This window comes from Triticum aestivum, chromosome 5B (genome assembly GCF_018294505.1).
Source record: "Triticum aestivum cultivar Chinese Spring chromosome 5B, IWGSC CS RefSeq v2.1, whole genome shotgun sequence".
In the NCBI taxonomy this organism is placed as follows: domain Eukaryota; kingdom Viridiplantae; phylum Streptophyta; class Magnoliopsida; order Poales; family Poaceae; genus Triticum; species Triticum aestivum.
The window spans coordinates 701800658-701816449 of NC_057807.1; the positions used below are offsets into that span (position 1 = coordinate 701800658).

The 15792-nt window shown below is 44.8% G+C and overlaps 1 long non-coding RNA gene across 3 annotated transcripts; it reads right to left on the bottom strand.

Annotated features, from left to right (window-relative positions):
• Positions 1-2836: 2836 nt before the first annotated feature.
• On the bottom strand, positions 2837-8399 carry LOC123117813 (uncharacterized). 3 transcript variants are annotated; one of them, XR_006457525.1, is made up of 6 exons: positions 8360-8399; positions 8101-8189; positions 5946-6462; positions 4514-4603; positions 3322-3437; positions 2837-3020 (listed from the first exon to the last, which is right to left on the bottom strand). It is a non-coding gene; the product is annotated as an uncharacterized lncRNA (long non-coding RNA). The 3 variants fall into 3 exon arrangements; XR_006457526.1 differs by having other exon boundaries at positions 2837-3031; XR_006457527.1 differs by lacking the exons at positions 8101-8189; positions 8360-8399 and adding exons at positions 6734-6830; positions 6918-7272.
• Between the last annotated feature and the right edge of the window lie 7393 nt (positions 8400-15792).

The window sequence follows — 15792 nt, forward strand, 5'->3', positions numbered from 1 at the left end:
GCATGTCTCAAGTGATTCAAAATCAAGTGAGTCCAAACGATCCATCTGTATGGAGTTTCTTCATGCATATACACCAATAGACATGGTTCGCATGCCTCAATCTTTTGTGAGACGAGTGAGTCCAAAGATCCATCAACATGGAGCTTCTTCATGCGTTTTATACGGCAGTGCCACAAGTATATGGTACTATCATTACTATCTTATATCTTTGACGTGAACATGTGTATCACTACGATCGAGATTCAATAAACCATTCATTTTAGGTGCAAGACCGTTGAAGGTATTATTCAAATAAACAGAGTAACCATTATTCTCCTTAAGTGAATAACTGTATTGCGATAAACATAATCCAATCATGTCTATGCTCAACGCAAACACCAAATAACAATTATTTAGGGTTAACACCAATCTCGATGGTAGAGGGAGCATGCGATGCTTGATTACATCAACCTTGGAAACACTTCCAACACACATCGTCATCTCACCTTTAGCTCGCCTCCGTTTTATTCTGTAGCTCTTTTATTTTAAGTTACTAACACTTAGCAACCGAACCGGTATCTTAATACCCTGGTGCTACTAGGAGTACAAGTAAAGTACACATTTAATATAATGTATATCCAATATACTTCTGTCAACCTTGCCAGCCTACTCATCTATCAAGTATCTAGGGTAGTTCTGCTTCAATGACCGTTCCCTCGTTACAGAAGCACTTAGTCTCGGGTTTGGGTTCAACCTTGGGTTTCTTCACTAGAGCAGCAACTGATTTGCCGTTTCATGAAGTATCCCTTCTTGCCCTTGCCCTTCTTGAAACTAGTGGTTTTACTAACCATCAACAATTGATGCTCCTACTCGATTTCTACTTTCGCGGTGTCAAACATCGTGAATTGCTCAAGGATCATCATGTCTATCCCTGATATATTATAGTTCATCACGAAGCTCTAATAGCTTGGTGGCAGTGACTATGGAGAACCATCACTATCTCATCTGGAAGATTAACTCCCACTCGATTCAAGTGATTGTAGTACTCAGACAATCTGAGCACATGCTCAATGATTGAGCTTTTCTCCCTTAGTTTGTAGGTTAAGAAACTTGTCGGAGGTCTCATACCTCTTGACGTGGGCACGAGCTTGAAATCCCAATATCAGCTCTTGGAACATCTCATATGTTCTGCGACGTTTCAAAATCGTCTTCGGCACCTCAATTCTAAACCGTTTAACATTACTGAACTATCACGTAGTCATCAAAATGTGTATGTCAGATGCTCGCAACATCCACAGACGATGTTCGAGGTTCAGTACACCGAGCGGTGAATTAAGGACATAAGCCTTCTGCGCAGCAATGAGGACAATCCTCAACTTACGGACCCAGTCCGCATAATTGCTACTATCAACTTTCAACTAAATTTTCTCTAGGAACATATCTAAAACAGTAGAACTAAAGCACAAGCTACAACATAATTTGCAAAGTCCTTTTGACTATGTTCATGATAATTAAGTTCATCTGATGAACTCCCACTCAGATAGACATCCCTCTAGTCATCTAAGTGATACATGATCCGAGTCAACTAGGACATGTCCGATCATCACGTGAGATGGACTAGTCATCATCGGTGAACATCTTCATGTTGATCACATCTGCTATATGACTCATGTTCGACCTTTCGGTCTCTTGTGTTCCGAGGCCATGTCTGTACATGCTAGGCTCGTCAAGTCAACCTAAGTGTTTTGCATGTGTAAATTTGGCTTACACCCGTTGTATGCGAACATTAGAATCTGTCACACCCGATCATCACGTGGTGCTTTGAAACAACGAACCTTCGCAAAGGTGCACAATTAGGGGAAACACTTTCTTGAAATTTTATGAGGGGCCATCTTATTTATGCTACCGTCGTTCTAAGCAAATAAGATACAATAACATGATAAACATCTCATGCAATCAAATAGTGACATGATATGGCCAATATTATTTTGCTCCTTTTGATCTCCATCTTCGGGGCGCCATGATCATCATCGTCACTGGCATGACACCATGATCTCCATCATCATGTCTTCATGAAGTTGTCTCACCAACTATTACTTCTACTATTATGGCTAACAGTTTAGCAATAAAGTAAAGTAATTACATGGCGTTATTCAATGACACGCGGGTCATACAATAAATTAAGACAACTCCTATGGCTCCTGTCGGTTGTCATACTCATCGGCGTGCAACTCGTGATTCCTATTACAAGAACATGATCAATCTCATACATCACATATATATCACTAGATTGGGATCGCGCCCTGGCGCGGGGGTGCCGGTCACAACGTTTTGGTCAAAGAGATAACGCTAAGTTAATAGAAATCCAGGTATAGCATATGCGTTCATACAGGATAACAATAAAGCGAAGAAGAAACATTTAAATTGTGATAGGAAGCACACCTTGGCTACCACATGACATATGTTGTAAGCAATTCAAACTAATCCAAAAAAATAAAGCGCGCCAGCTACATGCCAAACACTTGGTATTTCATAAGAGGTACAAGCTAGCAGAACAACAGCTTGCATCCAACGCAGTGTAATAAGTGCCTCTAATATATGTAGCTTCAACATTCATAAGTATGAGCAATTATACAAAAAAAGCCCTGCCAACGGCAAGGGAAGTATAATTATTGGAGTATACAAATGTTGTAGCAATGCTAGTTAGCATAGATGAGTAAATACATGAGCTTTACAAAATACAACAAAAAAGCTCATACCAACGAGTAAGAAACAGGAGCCATCATTCTACATCAGTACATAAGTTAAAAATAAAGCCAAGTAGTTCATACCCTACATTGTAAAAATAGGTTTACAACAGTTGAGTTGTAGGGCCTTTGTCTTCGTTAATCAACGAACATGTACTGCGCTTGTAGATTATCATTTCTGAAAACTCCTACTTCCTCTTTCAACATCCTGAGGTGAAGCTAATGCAGCTCGTAGTGCCGGATACTTGAAAGGAAAGAATAGGTAGCATCCTCATGGCTTCATTCCTAAAGATACTGTGAAAGATCTACAAAAATTATTATAATTGGCTAACGAACCTAGGAAAGCTATACATCAGAAATGATGAAGTGGTGTTCTTAACCAAAAAAGGAACATATTTTCATAGAACAAATATATATCAGTAACAGCAACTCCTTGTGCACACAATGAGGGCGATTAAGGAATGCATTCCAGTCACTTTCAATATAAGGAAACAAAAAGTAGCAGCTATGATACTTGACAACGACAGGTAACCATCATAAGTAAGCTCATCACAAATGAAAGAGCTGATTGGATCTCTAAGGAATATTCATGTACCTGAACAGTGCCCCTCGCACCTTCTGCTTTTGGTTCAGCAACCTGGTCCAAGGCAGTGGGGTTCTCCTTCACAATTGTTCATGCTCCTCCTGCTGAGTAGACTTCGTATCTAATCGCTGAACAAAGACTTCAGCAGATCAACACAAACCAAGTAAACCATATTGCAGAAGTTAGGAAATCTGCACCTTGTCATGCACCAAATACCAACATGATGTCCACTTGAATGTCAAATTTAGTCTTAGCATTGTCATTCCAGTTTGGAAATACCATCGATCTCTCACGGTTCTGAGCTTCTAATAATTATTATTTTGACAAAGCTACCACCTAATTAACAATTCGGACGATGAATTCTAACATCATGTGAAACTACATGAGATGACAAAATAATAAAATGATGGATCCATGCATGTTAGGAGCTAGGCGCAAATAAATATTGCCAGACCTGCAAACAAAAAAACTTGAGAAGCATCACTATTTCAAACCACAAGGCATACAGAAATATAAACAGGAACCTACAAAATCCTGAAACAACACACCCAGAAATGGAAGTGCAAAATTCACCCGATTCTTTACAATATACTATTTCTTAGAACATGACAAATGCTTATCATATTTAGTTTGTTACCACACATAAATTCGAACTACGGTTATTCTGTTTAGGCATACAACCAAGAGCTGAAAGAAGTAAATCCTATAGGCTGTAAATATTGCAGATTCAAAAGCACATCCCATATTTTATTTCATACGAAGCATAGACATGAACTTTAACTATTTTATTTAAACATATGAACAGGATAAATCTATGTCCAGAATAAGACTGAAAAAATCAACAGCCCGAGACATCCGTGAGTGAGGAACTGACAATAAAATAGTTAGCAAGCTACACCCGTTGTCACCTGAAGTAATCTGACACCAAGCAAGGATCAATATTATTACTGATTCCATCCTTCTGACAATGTTTTAATGTTCACCGACCCAAAGACCACTTGCAGGAAAACAATATATAGTGGCGCAACTGCATCAATACACTGATCAAAAAGGACAACCACAATCTATAAGCTACCGAGTTCACCATCCAACCTAAAACTCAAAGGCGAGCTTCACTTCTAGTCTGGCCTAGCGACGCAATCGGCGGCCTCCCGTATCCGACGGCGACAACATGCAAGGATGGATGGGTGGAAGAGGGACTCACCTTGGGTTTGGGACCGTTAAGCTGGGGAGGCACTCGGTAGGCGCCTCGCGCGTCGGACCAGAGATGGTCCTAGGCTAGTTGAAGTGGTTTCTGAAAAGGAAAATCATAATATTACAAATTACAAGCTGTCCAAAGAAAAAGATTAGTTTAATTTGATGATCTGATAGAGTTACAACACTGGAGAAACTGGGATTTACAAAGTCAACTGGTACTAAATAATAAAGCAAAATCAGGTTGTACATCGATTTCTTTCTGTTGTGAAAAATCTATGTGTTCTGCATAACACTAAAATAACTACAAAATTGCACGATTAAAAACATCAAGCTTGTGATACACTAATCAGATTATCCCGATGGAGCTAAAACTTGTAATTAGAAATACTGGACTGGTGCAGGCTGCAGTAACCATCAACTAAAGTCGACCATTACTCCAAGATCAAAATGTGATAATCATAATATAAGTTTGCTTCATTGAAAAATTGATACATATTTGTTGTATTCTTGTGATAGCTATACTCGTTTGTAAGATAACCAACATGTATTCTGACAAACTAATGTGTATTTTTATCTACTTTTTTGTGATCGGAACGTCCATTGACGCAGGCAGGCGGACAGAGGCATACATGGGCTTTGTAGCGCTGGCCTGATGTAATGTAAATATAGAGGTGCCAACTGTTAGTCAGCTAGGAAAGATGTGTTCATCAGAGCCTAGACTTCTCTTTTCCCCAACTCTGTAGCCAATTCAGATTGGAAAATTCCTGAAAATTTCTTCAATCATCATCTACATCAGTTTATCTATTGCTTGCATCTGTATGTACATACTGACATGGAGTAACTCCTTTCTCAGTGCATAAGAGAATGAATTTCAAAAAAGGGTCATTTGGCGGTGACTCATGTGAGCTCTGTTCAAGCCAGTTGACCAGGGTTGCAGCAAAAGCATGTTTGGAGAAAGAAACCGTGCAGAGATATAGGTTAGAAACAAAATAGAAGCCAATTTTTTAAGATAAAACATGGTAAGCAGGATGGGACTTTTTTCACTTTTCCTCTCTTAGGGGGCTTACCAGTTTTTTGCCGCAGCAACCTACTACCATGACACATGGTAGCAAGAAAATTTCATTCCCGCTGAAGTGCACACAAAGTATTAGCACAACTGGAGCAAAAATCGCGAGATGGAAAAATGACATCATTATAGATAAAAAATAGGATAGGTGAATGAAATAATTCTTTCTCCTCAATCTGACATAGCAGAGCATGAGAAAACAGAAATAGTTACATGATTTGTCTGCTTTCCATACTACCTAGATAAGATTTGCTTGAAGGCAGAGTATGTAAGAAAGGAATACGTAGAAATTAGAAAACCAACATAAAGCAAACTGACATTGTTCTAACCTTACAAATTGAGGTGCATTAGTAAGAAAACTGAAACTTCTTACCCTGTTGCTTGCACAAGTAGCAGGCTTTCCTAGGTCTGAATCAGTCCAAGAAATCAATGGGTAAATTGTGGCAACTGATCTGTTCTGCTAATTGTGCGGAAGTACGAAGTGGTTAAGACATCGACATAGAGACGGATTGCCTTGCAAATTCGACATCCAACAATGATGGGAGAACACTCTGAAGAAAACATAAATCCACAATGTGATCTCTACTGTCTGACAACCAGTGGAGAAAGTAGATGGACAGCGCCATCACCAGCACAGACGTGGGGTTCATCACCAGCACTGACGGAGCTCTATCCAGGCTGCAGAGACGACGACGTGGGGTTCATCTCCATCGCGCACATCCAGGGTCCGCCGGCGGCCGAATGCCCTGTTGAGCCGGCCCCGGTGCTCTGTCAAGGCTATTAGTGCAGTAGCAGGTCGCTGTGTACACCTGCTCGCTTGCTTGCTTCATGCCTTGTATCGCTCCTTGGTGTAGTATACACGCCGCCTACTTGCTGTCCCCATTCACACCCTGCGCGCACACACACCAGCCACCAATTAACATATAAGAACACACACACACACACACAAACACAAGAAGCCATGCACCGCATACTCTGCACACCCACGACAACATCTTCTACACACACTGAATTGACTACGTAGCAGCACAGAAAATAATTTTGTTGTCAAATTTCACTATATTATGGAAAGCATGATGAAAGAAACTTTCATGATTACAAATGCCTAATTATGTTTCCTATGGGCACCGGTTAAAAAGTCAAGAGTGGGGTTAAGATCACCATGAATATATAGCCTTCTTGCCATAACGTATCCTCAATCTAGTCAGTTGACCTTTTTTGTATGGGCGCATGAGCCATAGCTTTGAGATGCATATTACTGAAAATGATATCGAGACATTTGGAAGGTTTGTTTAGTTGTAAAATATATATTAAACAATTTAAAGAAGGCTATTGTAGAACATACCTATGGTTATTCTTAAAGACTGAATGAAGTTAATGTGAGATCCGAAGTGTCTTCAGAACTGGCGAGTGGGGAAGATCAAGATCAATTAACATCATATGGTGGCTGACGATTGAGAGAGAATATGAATTGCCTTAGCAGTCATCCCGGGCAGTTGGCATGGATGCTGGTCCCTGACTTATGACACTCTGCTTGTTCATTTGTTCCCGCAGATCCTCTAAACGACTGGCAGGGTGCCGCCGATGAATAGCTCATCCGTGAGGCCCTCCAGAAACAATAAATAAGCTGTGTTCACGGTAGTTTTTAGTTACTATGCCGCTGGTACAAACGCCGTGAAATACTGTCAGAAGCACACCATACCACCAATTAGATGGCTGCAATGGCTTACCAATTTTGTTAACAAACTATAGATTAATTCTAAAAACCTATTCTGATTAGGTTTCAGTGCAAGCATACCTATATATAAACACGTTTAGATAGAGCTCAAGTATTACAACTGCATTGTCCAACAACAATCGAAAAAACTGAAATTCTGCTGCCACAAGGCCCACAACCACGGGAAGAAATTATAGATCAGAATACTCTATTCCTACCCACAGGCTGGGGGCAAAGACGAGGGATGTGATCTCGAGCAACTGGAACTGGGCGGTATATGCAGGCATAAATGTTTGAAACCTAAGGTCAACCTGAGAGGTCTCTGATGCATGCATGAGTCAAACTGAAACCTAATGTCTACGCTCTATGATATAATGCACAAAAGATTAGTAACTGGAATATTAATTTATTTACTATAGTATTAACTGTGCAATTATGCCCCATGCCCCCATCTATAAACTGTAGGGCTGCCCTAATGACAGTGCAACCGTGTGCTGAGAGTAGACATGCACAGGAGCTCGGGAAGGTGCTTATTAGCAGCTGGCTGGTAGGCATTGCATGCTATGGTTTCTTTTTTCTTAACAAAATTACATGAAAAAAGTGGTTGGCTACAGAGCATAGAGTCTGATCTCTGATCTATTCATGTTCTCACTTTCTCACCAAATCTGAACCTAAACATTATATTAGTTTGCACTTCAAACATCTTCCATCTAGTAATTCTATTCATGCATGATCAAGATGGTAGAAACACATACATGTGATTAATCAATTTCGAAAAAATACATGTGATTAAGGATGGAAAAAGACAAACCTGAGAGTTGGAGTAAGATGGAGTTGCATGAATTCTGCATCTTCACGGTTGCTAGCTTGACTCTTTGCCAGAATAGAAGAAAGCCCTATCTGCAAAATCAAAAAACATATGAAAGCCCTGCAGTATCCATCCTCCCCCTACTAAAATCTGGCTGCAATCACAAACATTTAATCATTGTCAACTGCGGAGATGGGGTAGGGGTCGAATCAACATATCTTGGCGGTGCTTGTCAATCATCTATGCAGCAGAGGACACATACCGTGCGGCAAGTAGGAGGCGCGCTGTCGAGGAGGCTGGGCACCGTCGTTGGCAGGGCTGCGGGATGGACGTCCATGAGCAGCTCGTCCGTGCTCCCCGCATGGCTGACGAGGAGCTGCGGCTGGGTTTGAGCGAGCAGAGGCACGGGGAGTAGAGGATGCACGGAGCAGGCAACATATGGAGAAAGCGTCCCTCCGTCGAGGGAGCCTTGGGTCGAAGAAGCGTCCATGGGGTGCTCGATCTAGCTAGGCGGCGGCGAGGGGAGTGTAGGACGACGCCTTAGTCCCGCATCCATCACTCCTTCGGTGAAAAGAGAGCGCCAGCCGCCACCTCCAGCTCATTCATGGCCGCCACCGCGCCCAGACCCCGCGCGCCCCCGACACCGGATCCGGCACCGCCATGAGCCCCGCGAGGCAGGGGGCTGCAGAGGAGGGAGGCGCTGACGCCGGCGCCACCGAGGGAGAGGGTCGTGGCCATTCCTCTCTGGCTGCTCGCGCTCGCTGCTACGCCGCCTTGACCTGCTGCTGCTGCTCCCCGCTGCCGCCGTAGTGCTCCTCATCTGCTTGTCGGGGGGGGGGGGTGCTTTGTTGTGGCGGATCTGGTAGGAGTCGCGGGAGATCCGCACGCACATGGCGGAGAAGGGCAGCGCCGCCTTGGCCTGCTGCTGCCGCTCCCCGCCGCCGTCGTGCTCCTCGTCCTCCCTCCGCTGCTGCTCGTCGCCCAAAGTCTGCTGCTGCGCCGCCTTGGCCTGCTGCTGCTGCTCCAGCGCGGTTCGAGGCGGTGGGTGGCGGTGGCGATGTGGGTAGGAGGAGAGGAGGCGGAAGGGGAATGGAGAGGAGGCGCAGGGGAGGGGAGAGGAGGTGACGGCGAGGCGCGAGTGCGGGAGGGAGGAGGCGGAGTGCGGGAGCGAGGCGGCTAGGGTTTCACCAGGAACGTGGCCGCCTTTTATACCCCCCTACGCGAAATGACCAAAATGCTCCGATGGGGGCATGGTATTTACATTTTGTTGCCATTACTATTCATTTCAGCAGTGTCAATCCTAGATCCAACGGCCCAGGCTTCTCCAGATCTCGATCGGATGGACGAAAACACATCAAGAGAACCGATCCAACGGCCCAGAATCACTGAGCTCTGAGGAGGCTTGTACATCCATCCTTCTCTTATTTCTGGATTCATCACATCCTTTTGGCCATATCACATCACACGACATATGCTGCAAAAACAAGTTAGACGTCCTCTAATTGTTGTTGCAAGTTTTTTACGTGGCTGCTATAGGTTTCTAGCAAGAACGTTTCTTACCTACGCCAAAACCACAACATGATATGCCAATTGCTATTTACCCTTCATAAGGACCCTTTTCATCGAATCCAATCCGACTAAAGTGGGCGATACTGGCACCCGCTATCCACCTTATGCAACAAGTGCATGTCAGTCGGTGGAACCTGTCTCATGTACGCGTACGTGTAAGGTCGGTCCGGGCCGCTTCATCCCACGATGCCGCCGAATCAAGATAAGACTAGTAGTGGCAAGTAAATTGACAAAATCGACGCCCATAACAACTTGTGTTCTACTCGTGCATAGAAACTACACATAGACCTAACTCTGATACCACTGTTGGGAAACGTAGCAATAATTCAAAAAAATTCTACGCATCACCAAGATCAATCTATGGAGATTCTAGCAATGAGAGAGAGGGGAGTGCATCTTCATACCCTTGAAGATCGCGATGCGGAAGCGTTGAAAGAACGCGGTCGGTGTTGTACACGAAGCGATTCAGATCGCGGCCAAATCCAATCTAAGCACCGAACAACGGTGCCTCCGCGTTCAACACACGTGCAGCCCGGAGACGTCTCCCGTGCCTTGATCCAACAAGGAGAGAGGGAGAGGTTGAGGAAGACTCCGTCCAGCAGCAGCACAATGGCGTGGTGGTGATGGAGGAGCGTGGCACTCCAGCAGGGCTTCGCCAATCACTGCGAAAGACGAGGAGGGAGAGGGGTAGGGCTGCGCCAAGAGAGAGGGAGACTCATGTGTTTGGCAGCCCCAAAACCCCCCACTATATATAGGAGGAGGGGAGGAGGGTGTGCCTCCTCTAGGGTCCCCCCCTAGGGGGGCGGCAGCCCTAGATGGGATGAAGGGGGGCGGCCAAGAGGGGGAGAGAGGGGGGCGCGCCCTAGGGTGGGCCTTAGGCCCATCTGCGCCTAGGGTTTCCCCTCTCTCCTCCTTGCTGCGCCTTGGGCCTTGGTGGGAGGTGCACTAGCCCACTCAGGGGCTGGTCCCTTCCTACTCTTGGCCCATGCAAGCCTTCGGGGCTTGTGACCCCTCCCAGTGGACCCCCGGAACCCTTCCGGTGGTCCCAGTACATTACCGGTGACACCCGTAATACTTCCGGTGACCAAAACCTCACTTCCTATATATTATTCTTTACCTCCGGACCATTCCGGAACTCCTCATGATGTCCGGGATCTCATCCGGGACTCCGAACAACATTCGGTAACCACATACAAAACTTCCCTATAACACTAGCGTCATCGAACCTTAAGTGTGTAGACCCTACAGGTTCGGGAATCATGCAGACATGACCGAGAAAACTCTCTGGCCAATAACCAACAGCGGGATCTGGATACCCATATTGGCTCCCACATGTTCCACGATGATCTCATCAGATGAACCACGATGTCAAGGATTCAAGCAATCCCGTATACAATTCCCTTTGTCAATCGGTACGTTACTTGCCCGAGATTCGATCGTCGGTATCCCAATACCTCGTTCAATCTCGTTACCAGCAAGTCACTTTACTCGTTCCGTAATGCATGATCCTGTGACTAACTACTTAGTCACATTTAGCTCATTATGATGATGCATTACCGAGTGGGCCCAGAGATACCTCTCCGTCACACGGAGTGACAAATCCCAGTCTCAATTCGCGCCAAGCCAACAGACACTTTGGGAGATATCGGTAGTGCACCTTTATAGCCACCCAGTTGTGTTGTGAAGTTTGGCACACCCAAAGCAGTCCTACGGTATCCGGGAGTTACACAATCTCATGGTCTAAGGAAATGATACTTGACATTAGAAAAGCTTTTAGCAAAAAAACTACACGATCTTGTGCTATCCTTAGGATTGGGTCTTGTCCATCACATCATTCTCCTAATGATGTGATCCCGTTATCAATGACATCCAATGTCCATGGTTAGGAAACCATAACCATCTATTGATCAACGAGCTAGTCAACTAAAGGCTCACTAGGGACATGTTGTGGTCCATGTATTCACACATGTATTACGGTTTCCAGTTAATACAATTATAGCATGAACAATAGACAACTATCATGAACAAGGAAATATAATAATAACCATTTTATTATTGCCTCTAGAGCATATTTCCAACACTGGGCATCTCCATCCCACAGGGAGTGGATGGAGTTCCATCATCGTCGCCCATTGGCAATAGCCTGGAAGTAAGCCGTATTAGCGTCCCCACGGAGCACCCACCATTGGGTGCCGCGGAGCCTCCAGTACGCTTCTTCGTTCGTGTAGATGGTTGAGAGCTGATCCTCGAGATCATATCTCAAAATCCACTCATCCGGGGAGATCCCGGAAGTGTCAGCGCGGGTGTCCAGGGCTTGGATGGCAGTTAAGAGGGCTTTCTTGTGATCGCGCAGGTCTCGGCCAAGGTTCGCGCCCCACCCCTTCATAAATTGGCGGGCAAGCTTGGTGCAAAACTGCCACGAGTCAACAGCGGACATGGAGCGGTGGGGAGAATTGCGCGCAGCGATCCACTTAGTCGTGACAGCCTCACGGAATCCCGCCTTGTTGAGCCTGAAGAGCTCAAACCGAAACCGCGGAGGAATGGGGGGGCGTTCATCAGCGGTGGAGAGGACGAGAGGGACGTGATTGGACCCGATCCGGGTGATCGTCCGCAGCGACGCCAGGGGGCATCTAAGCTCCCAGTCGGAGAAACTAGGACGCGATCCAGCAAGGATCGCGTCAGGTCCGCCTGACGGTTAGTCCAGGTGAACCTGGCGCCCGTCTGCTCAAGCTCGTAGAGACCGAGCTCCGCGATGTAATCGTTGAACTTCTGCATCCGGGGTCGGTTAATCCGGTCGTTGCTTTTCTCGTCCGGGGAGCGGATGAGATTAAAATCACCTCCCAGAACAATCGGGAGGGAGGAAGCGGAGACCTTCTGCTGCAACTCAGCAAGGAAGGTCGGGGATCAACGGTGGTCCGCCGGTCCATAGACAATGACGACCTCCCACTTGAAGTTGAGAGCCCGCTCAAAGATCTCCATGCTAACGAAGAATTTGCCCCGGTCCATACCGCCCACCTCAAAGGTGGCATCCTTCACACCTAAAAGGATGACACCCGAGTGTCCAGTGGTCCCACTAGAAGGGACCCAATGCCAGGCAAACAGGTGGGGGCTAAGGCTATCAAGCTCGAGGAGACAAAACTCCGTACACATGGTTTCTTGGATGGAGATGATGTCGATGTGTTCGTCACGCATGAACCCAATGAGTGGCGGCGGCGGTCATCATGGCCGAAGCCGTGAATGTTCCATAAGAGGACACGCATCTAAACCGCCATTGGGGGGTTGCTTGACCCCAGAATGGTGGAAGCATTGTGGGCTCTGAGAGCGGCAGTGCGGGAGCGGTTGCGGCCGCGGATTTCCTCGACCGACGCCCCTGTAGAAGGCTGGGGTGCCGGTGTACGAAGAAGCCGGGCCCGGATCTTGAAAAGTTTCCCGACAAGGATCTCACGGGCCTGAATTGTCGCGATCTGATCTAAGGGGGGGCAACCCCCCCCCCCCTAAAAATGATGGATGAGTCTAAGGCACCTTTGCAAGGTGGCCGAGCAGAACAGCCTCAAGAGCAGAAAACGAATAGCTGGAAGAACTAGAAGGGATGTCGGTCGCACCTGGCTAGAGGTTCCGGGCCGCGGCATGATGACCCACAAGTTTAGGGGATCTATCATAGTCCTCTCGATAAGTAAGAGTGTCGAACCCAACGAGGAGCGGAAGGAAATTACAAGCGGTTTTCAGTAAGGTATTCTCTGCAAGCACTGAAATTGTAGGTAACAGATAGTTTTGTGAAAAGATAATTTGTAACGGGTAACAAGCAATGAAAGTAAATAAAGTGCAGCAAGGTGGCCCGGTCCTTTTTGTAGCAAAGGACGAGCCTGGACAAGTTCTTATATGAGAAAAACGCTCCCGAGGACACATGGGAATTATCGTCAAGCTAGTTTTCATCACGCTCATATGATTCACGTTCGTTACTTTGATAATTTGATATGTGGGTGGACCGGTGCTTGGGTACTGCCCTTTCTTGGACAAGCATCCCACTTATGATTAACCCCTATTGCAAGCATCCGCAACTACAAAAGAAGTATTAAGGTAAACCTAACCATAGCATGAAACATGTGGATCCAAATCAGCCCCTTACGAAGCAACACATAAACTAGGGTTTAAGCTTCTGTCACTCTAGCAACCCATCATCTACTTATTACTTCCCAATGCCTTCCTCTAGGCCTAAACAATGGTGAAGTGTCATGTAGTCGACGTTCACATAACACCACTAGGGGATAGACAACATACATCTTATCAAAATATTGAACGAATACCAAATTCACATGACTACTTATAGCAAGACTTCTCCCATGTCCTCAGGAACAAATGTACTATTCACAAATCATATTCATGTTCATAATCAGAGGGATATTAATATGCATTAAGAATCTGAACATATGATATTCCACCAAATAAACCAACTAGCATCAACTACAAGGAGTAATCACCACTACTAGCAACCCACACGTACCAATCTGAGGTTTTGGTACAAAGATTGGATACAAGAGATGAACTAGGGTTTGAGAGGAGGTGGTGCTGGTGAAGATGTTGATGGAGATTGACCCCCTCCCGATGAGAGGATCGTTGGTGATGATTTCCCCCTCCCGGAGGGAAGTTTCCCCGGCAGAACAGCTCCGTCGGAGCCCTAGATTACCCCCTCCCGATGAGAGGATCGTTTGAAGAGAGTAGGCCAATAAAAACCAAATTGCAATACCTTATGTGCAGTTCTATCTCCAGCGTGGTGTCCTCCATTTGGTTTGGAGTGACACTTGCGTAGGATCTGTTCCTGTTTATGCTCAGGTACACAACGTCTAATAACACCATCTATTCCTTCTTTATAAAGGTGTGGGTCATCCCGGAAGTAATGTCTTAAATCATAGAAGAATTTTTTCTTTTGTTGGTATGGAAAACTAGGTGGTATGAATTTAGCAACAATGTAATTAGCATAATCAGCATACCATGGAGCAGTACAAGAAGCATTTATGGCAGCTAACTGTTCATCAGGAAAGCCATCATTAATAGGTAGTGGGTCATCAAGAACATTCTCTAACCTAGACAAGTTGTCTGCAACGGGGTTCTCAGCTCCCTTTCTATCAATAATATGTAAATCAAATTCTTGTAGCAAGAGAACCCACCTAATAAGTCTAGGTTTAGCATCTTTCTTTTCCATAAGATATTTAATAGCAGCATGATCAGTGTGAATAGTTACTTTAGAATCAACAATATAAGGTCTGAACTTATCACAAGCAAATACAACTGCTAAAACTTCTTTTTCAGTAGTAGCATAATTCTCTGGGCACTGTCTAGAGTTTTACTAGAATATTGAATAACATTTAGTTTCTTATCAACTCTTTGTCCTAGAACAGAACCTACAACATAATCACTATCATCACACATAATTTCAAAGGGTAAATTCCAATCAGGTGGCTGAATAATAGGTGCAGAAATCAAAGCTTTCTTAAGTATTTAAAATGCTTCTACACAATCATCATCGAAGACAAAAGGAATATCTTTTTGTAATAGATTAGTCAGAGGCCTAGAGATTTTAGAAAAGTCCTTAATGAACCTCCTATAAAAACCGGCATGACCAAGGAAACTTCTTATACCTTTGATGTCCTTAGGACACGACATCTTTTCAATAGCATCAAATTTAGCTTTATCAACTTCAATACCTCTTTCAGAAGTTTTATGCGCCAAAACAATGCCTTCATTAACCATAAAGTGGCACTTTTCCCAGTTCAAAACAAGACTAGTATCTTCGCATCTCTACAAAACTCGTTCAAGGTTGCTCAAGCAATCATCAAAAGAGGATCCATAAACAGAGAAATCATCCATGAATACCTCACAAATCTTTTCATAGAAGTCAGAGAATATAGCCATCATGCATCTTTGAAAAGTAGCAGGTGCATTACATAAACCAAAAGGCATACGTCTATAAGCAAAAGTACCGAAAGGGCAAGTAAAAGTGGTCTTTTCTTGATCATCCGCTGACACAGGTATTTGAGAGAAACCAGAGTAACCATCTAGAAAGCAAAAACGTGTATGTTTGGATAGTCTTTCTAGCATTTGATCAATAAAAGGTAAAGGGTAATGATC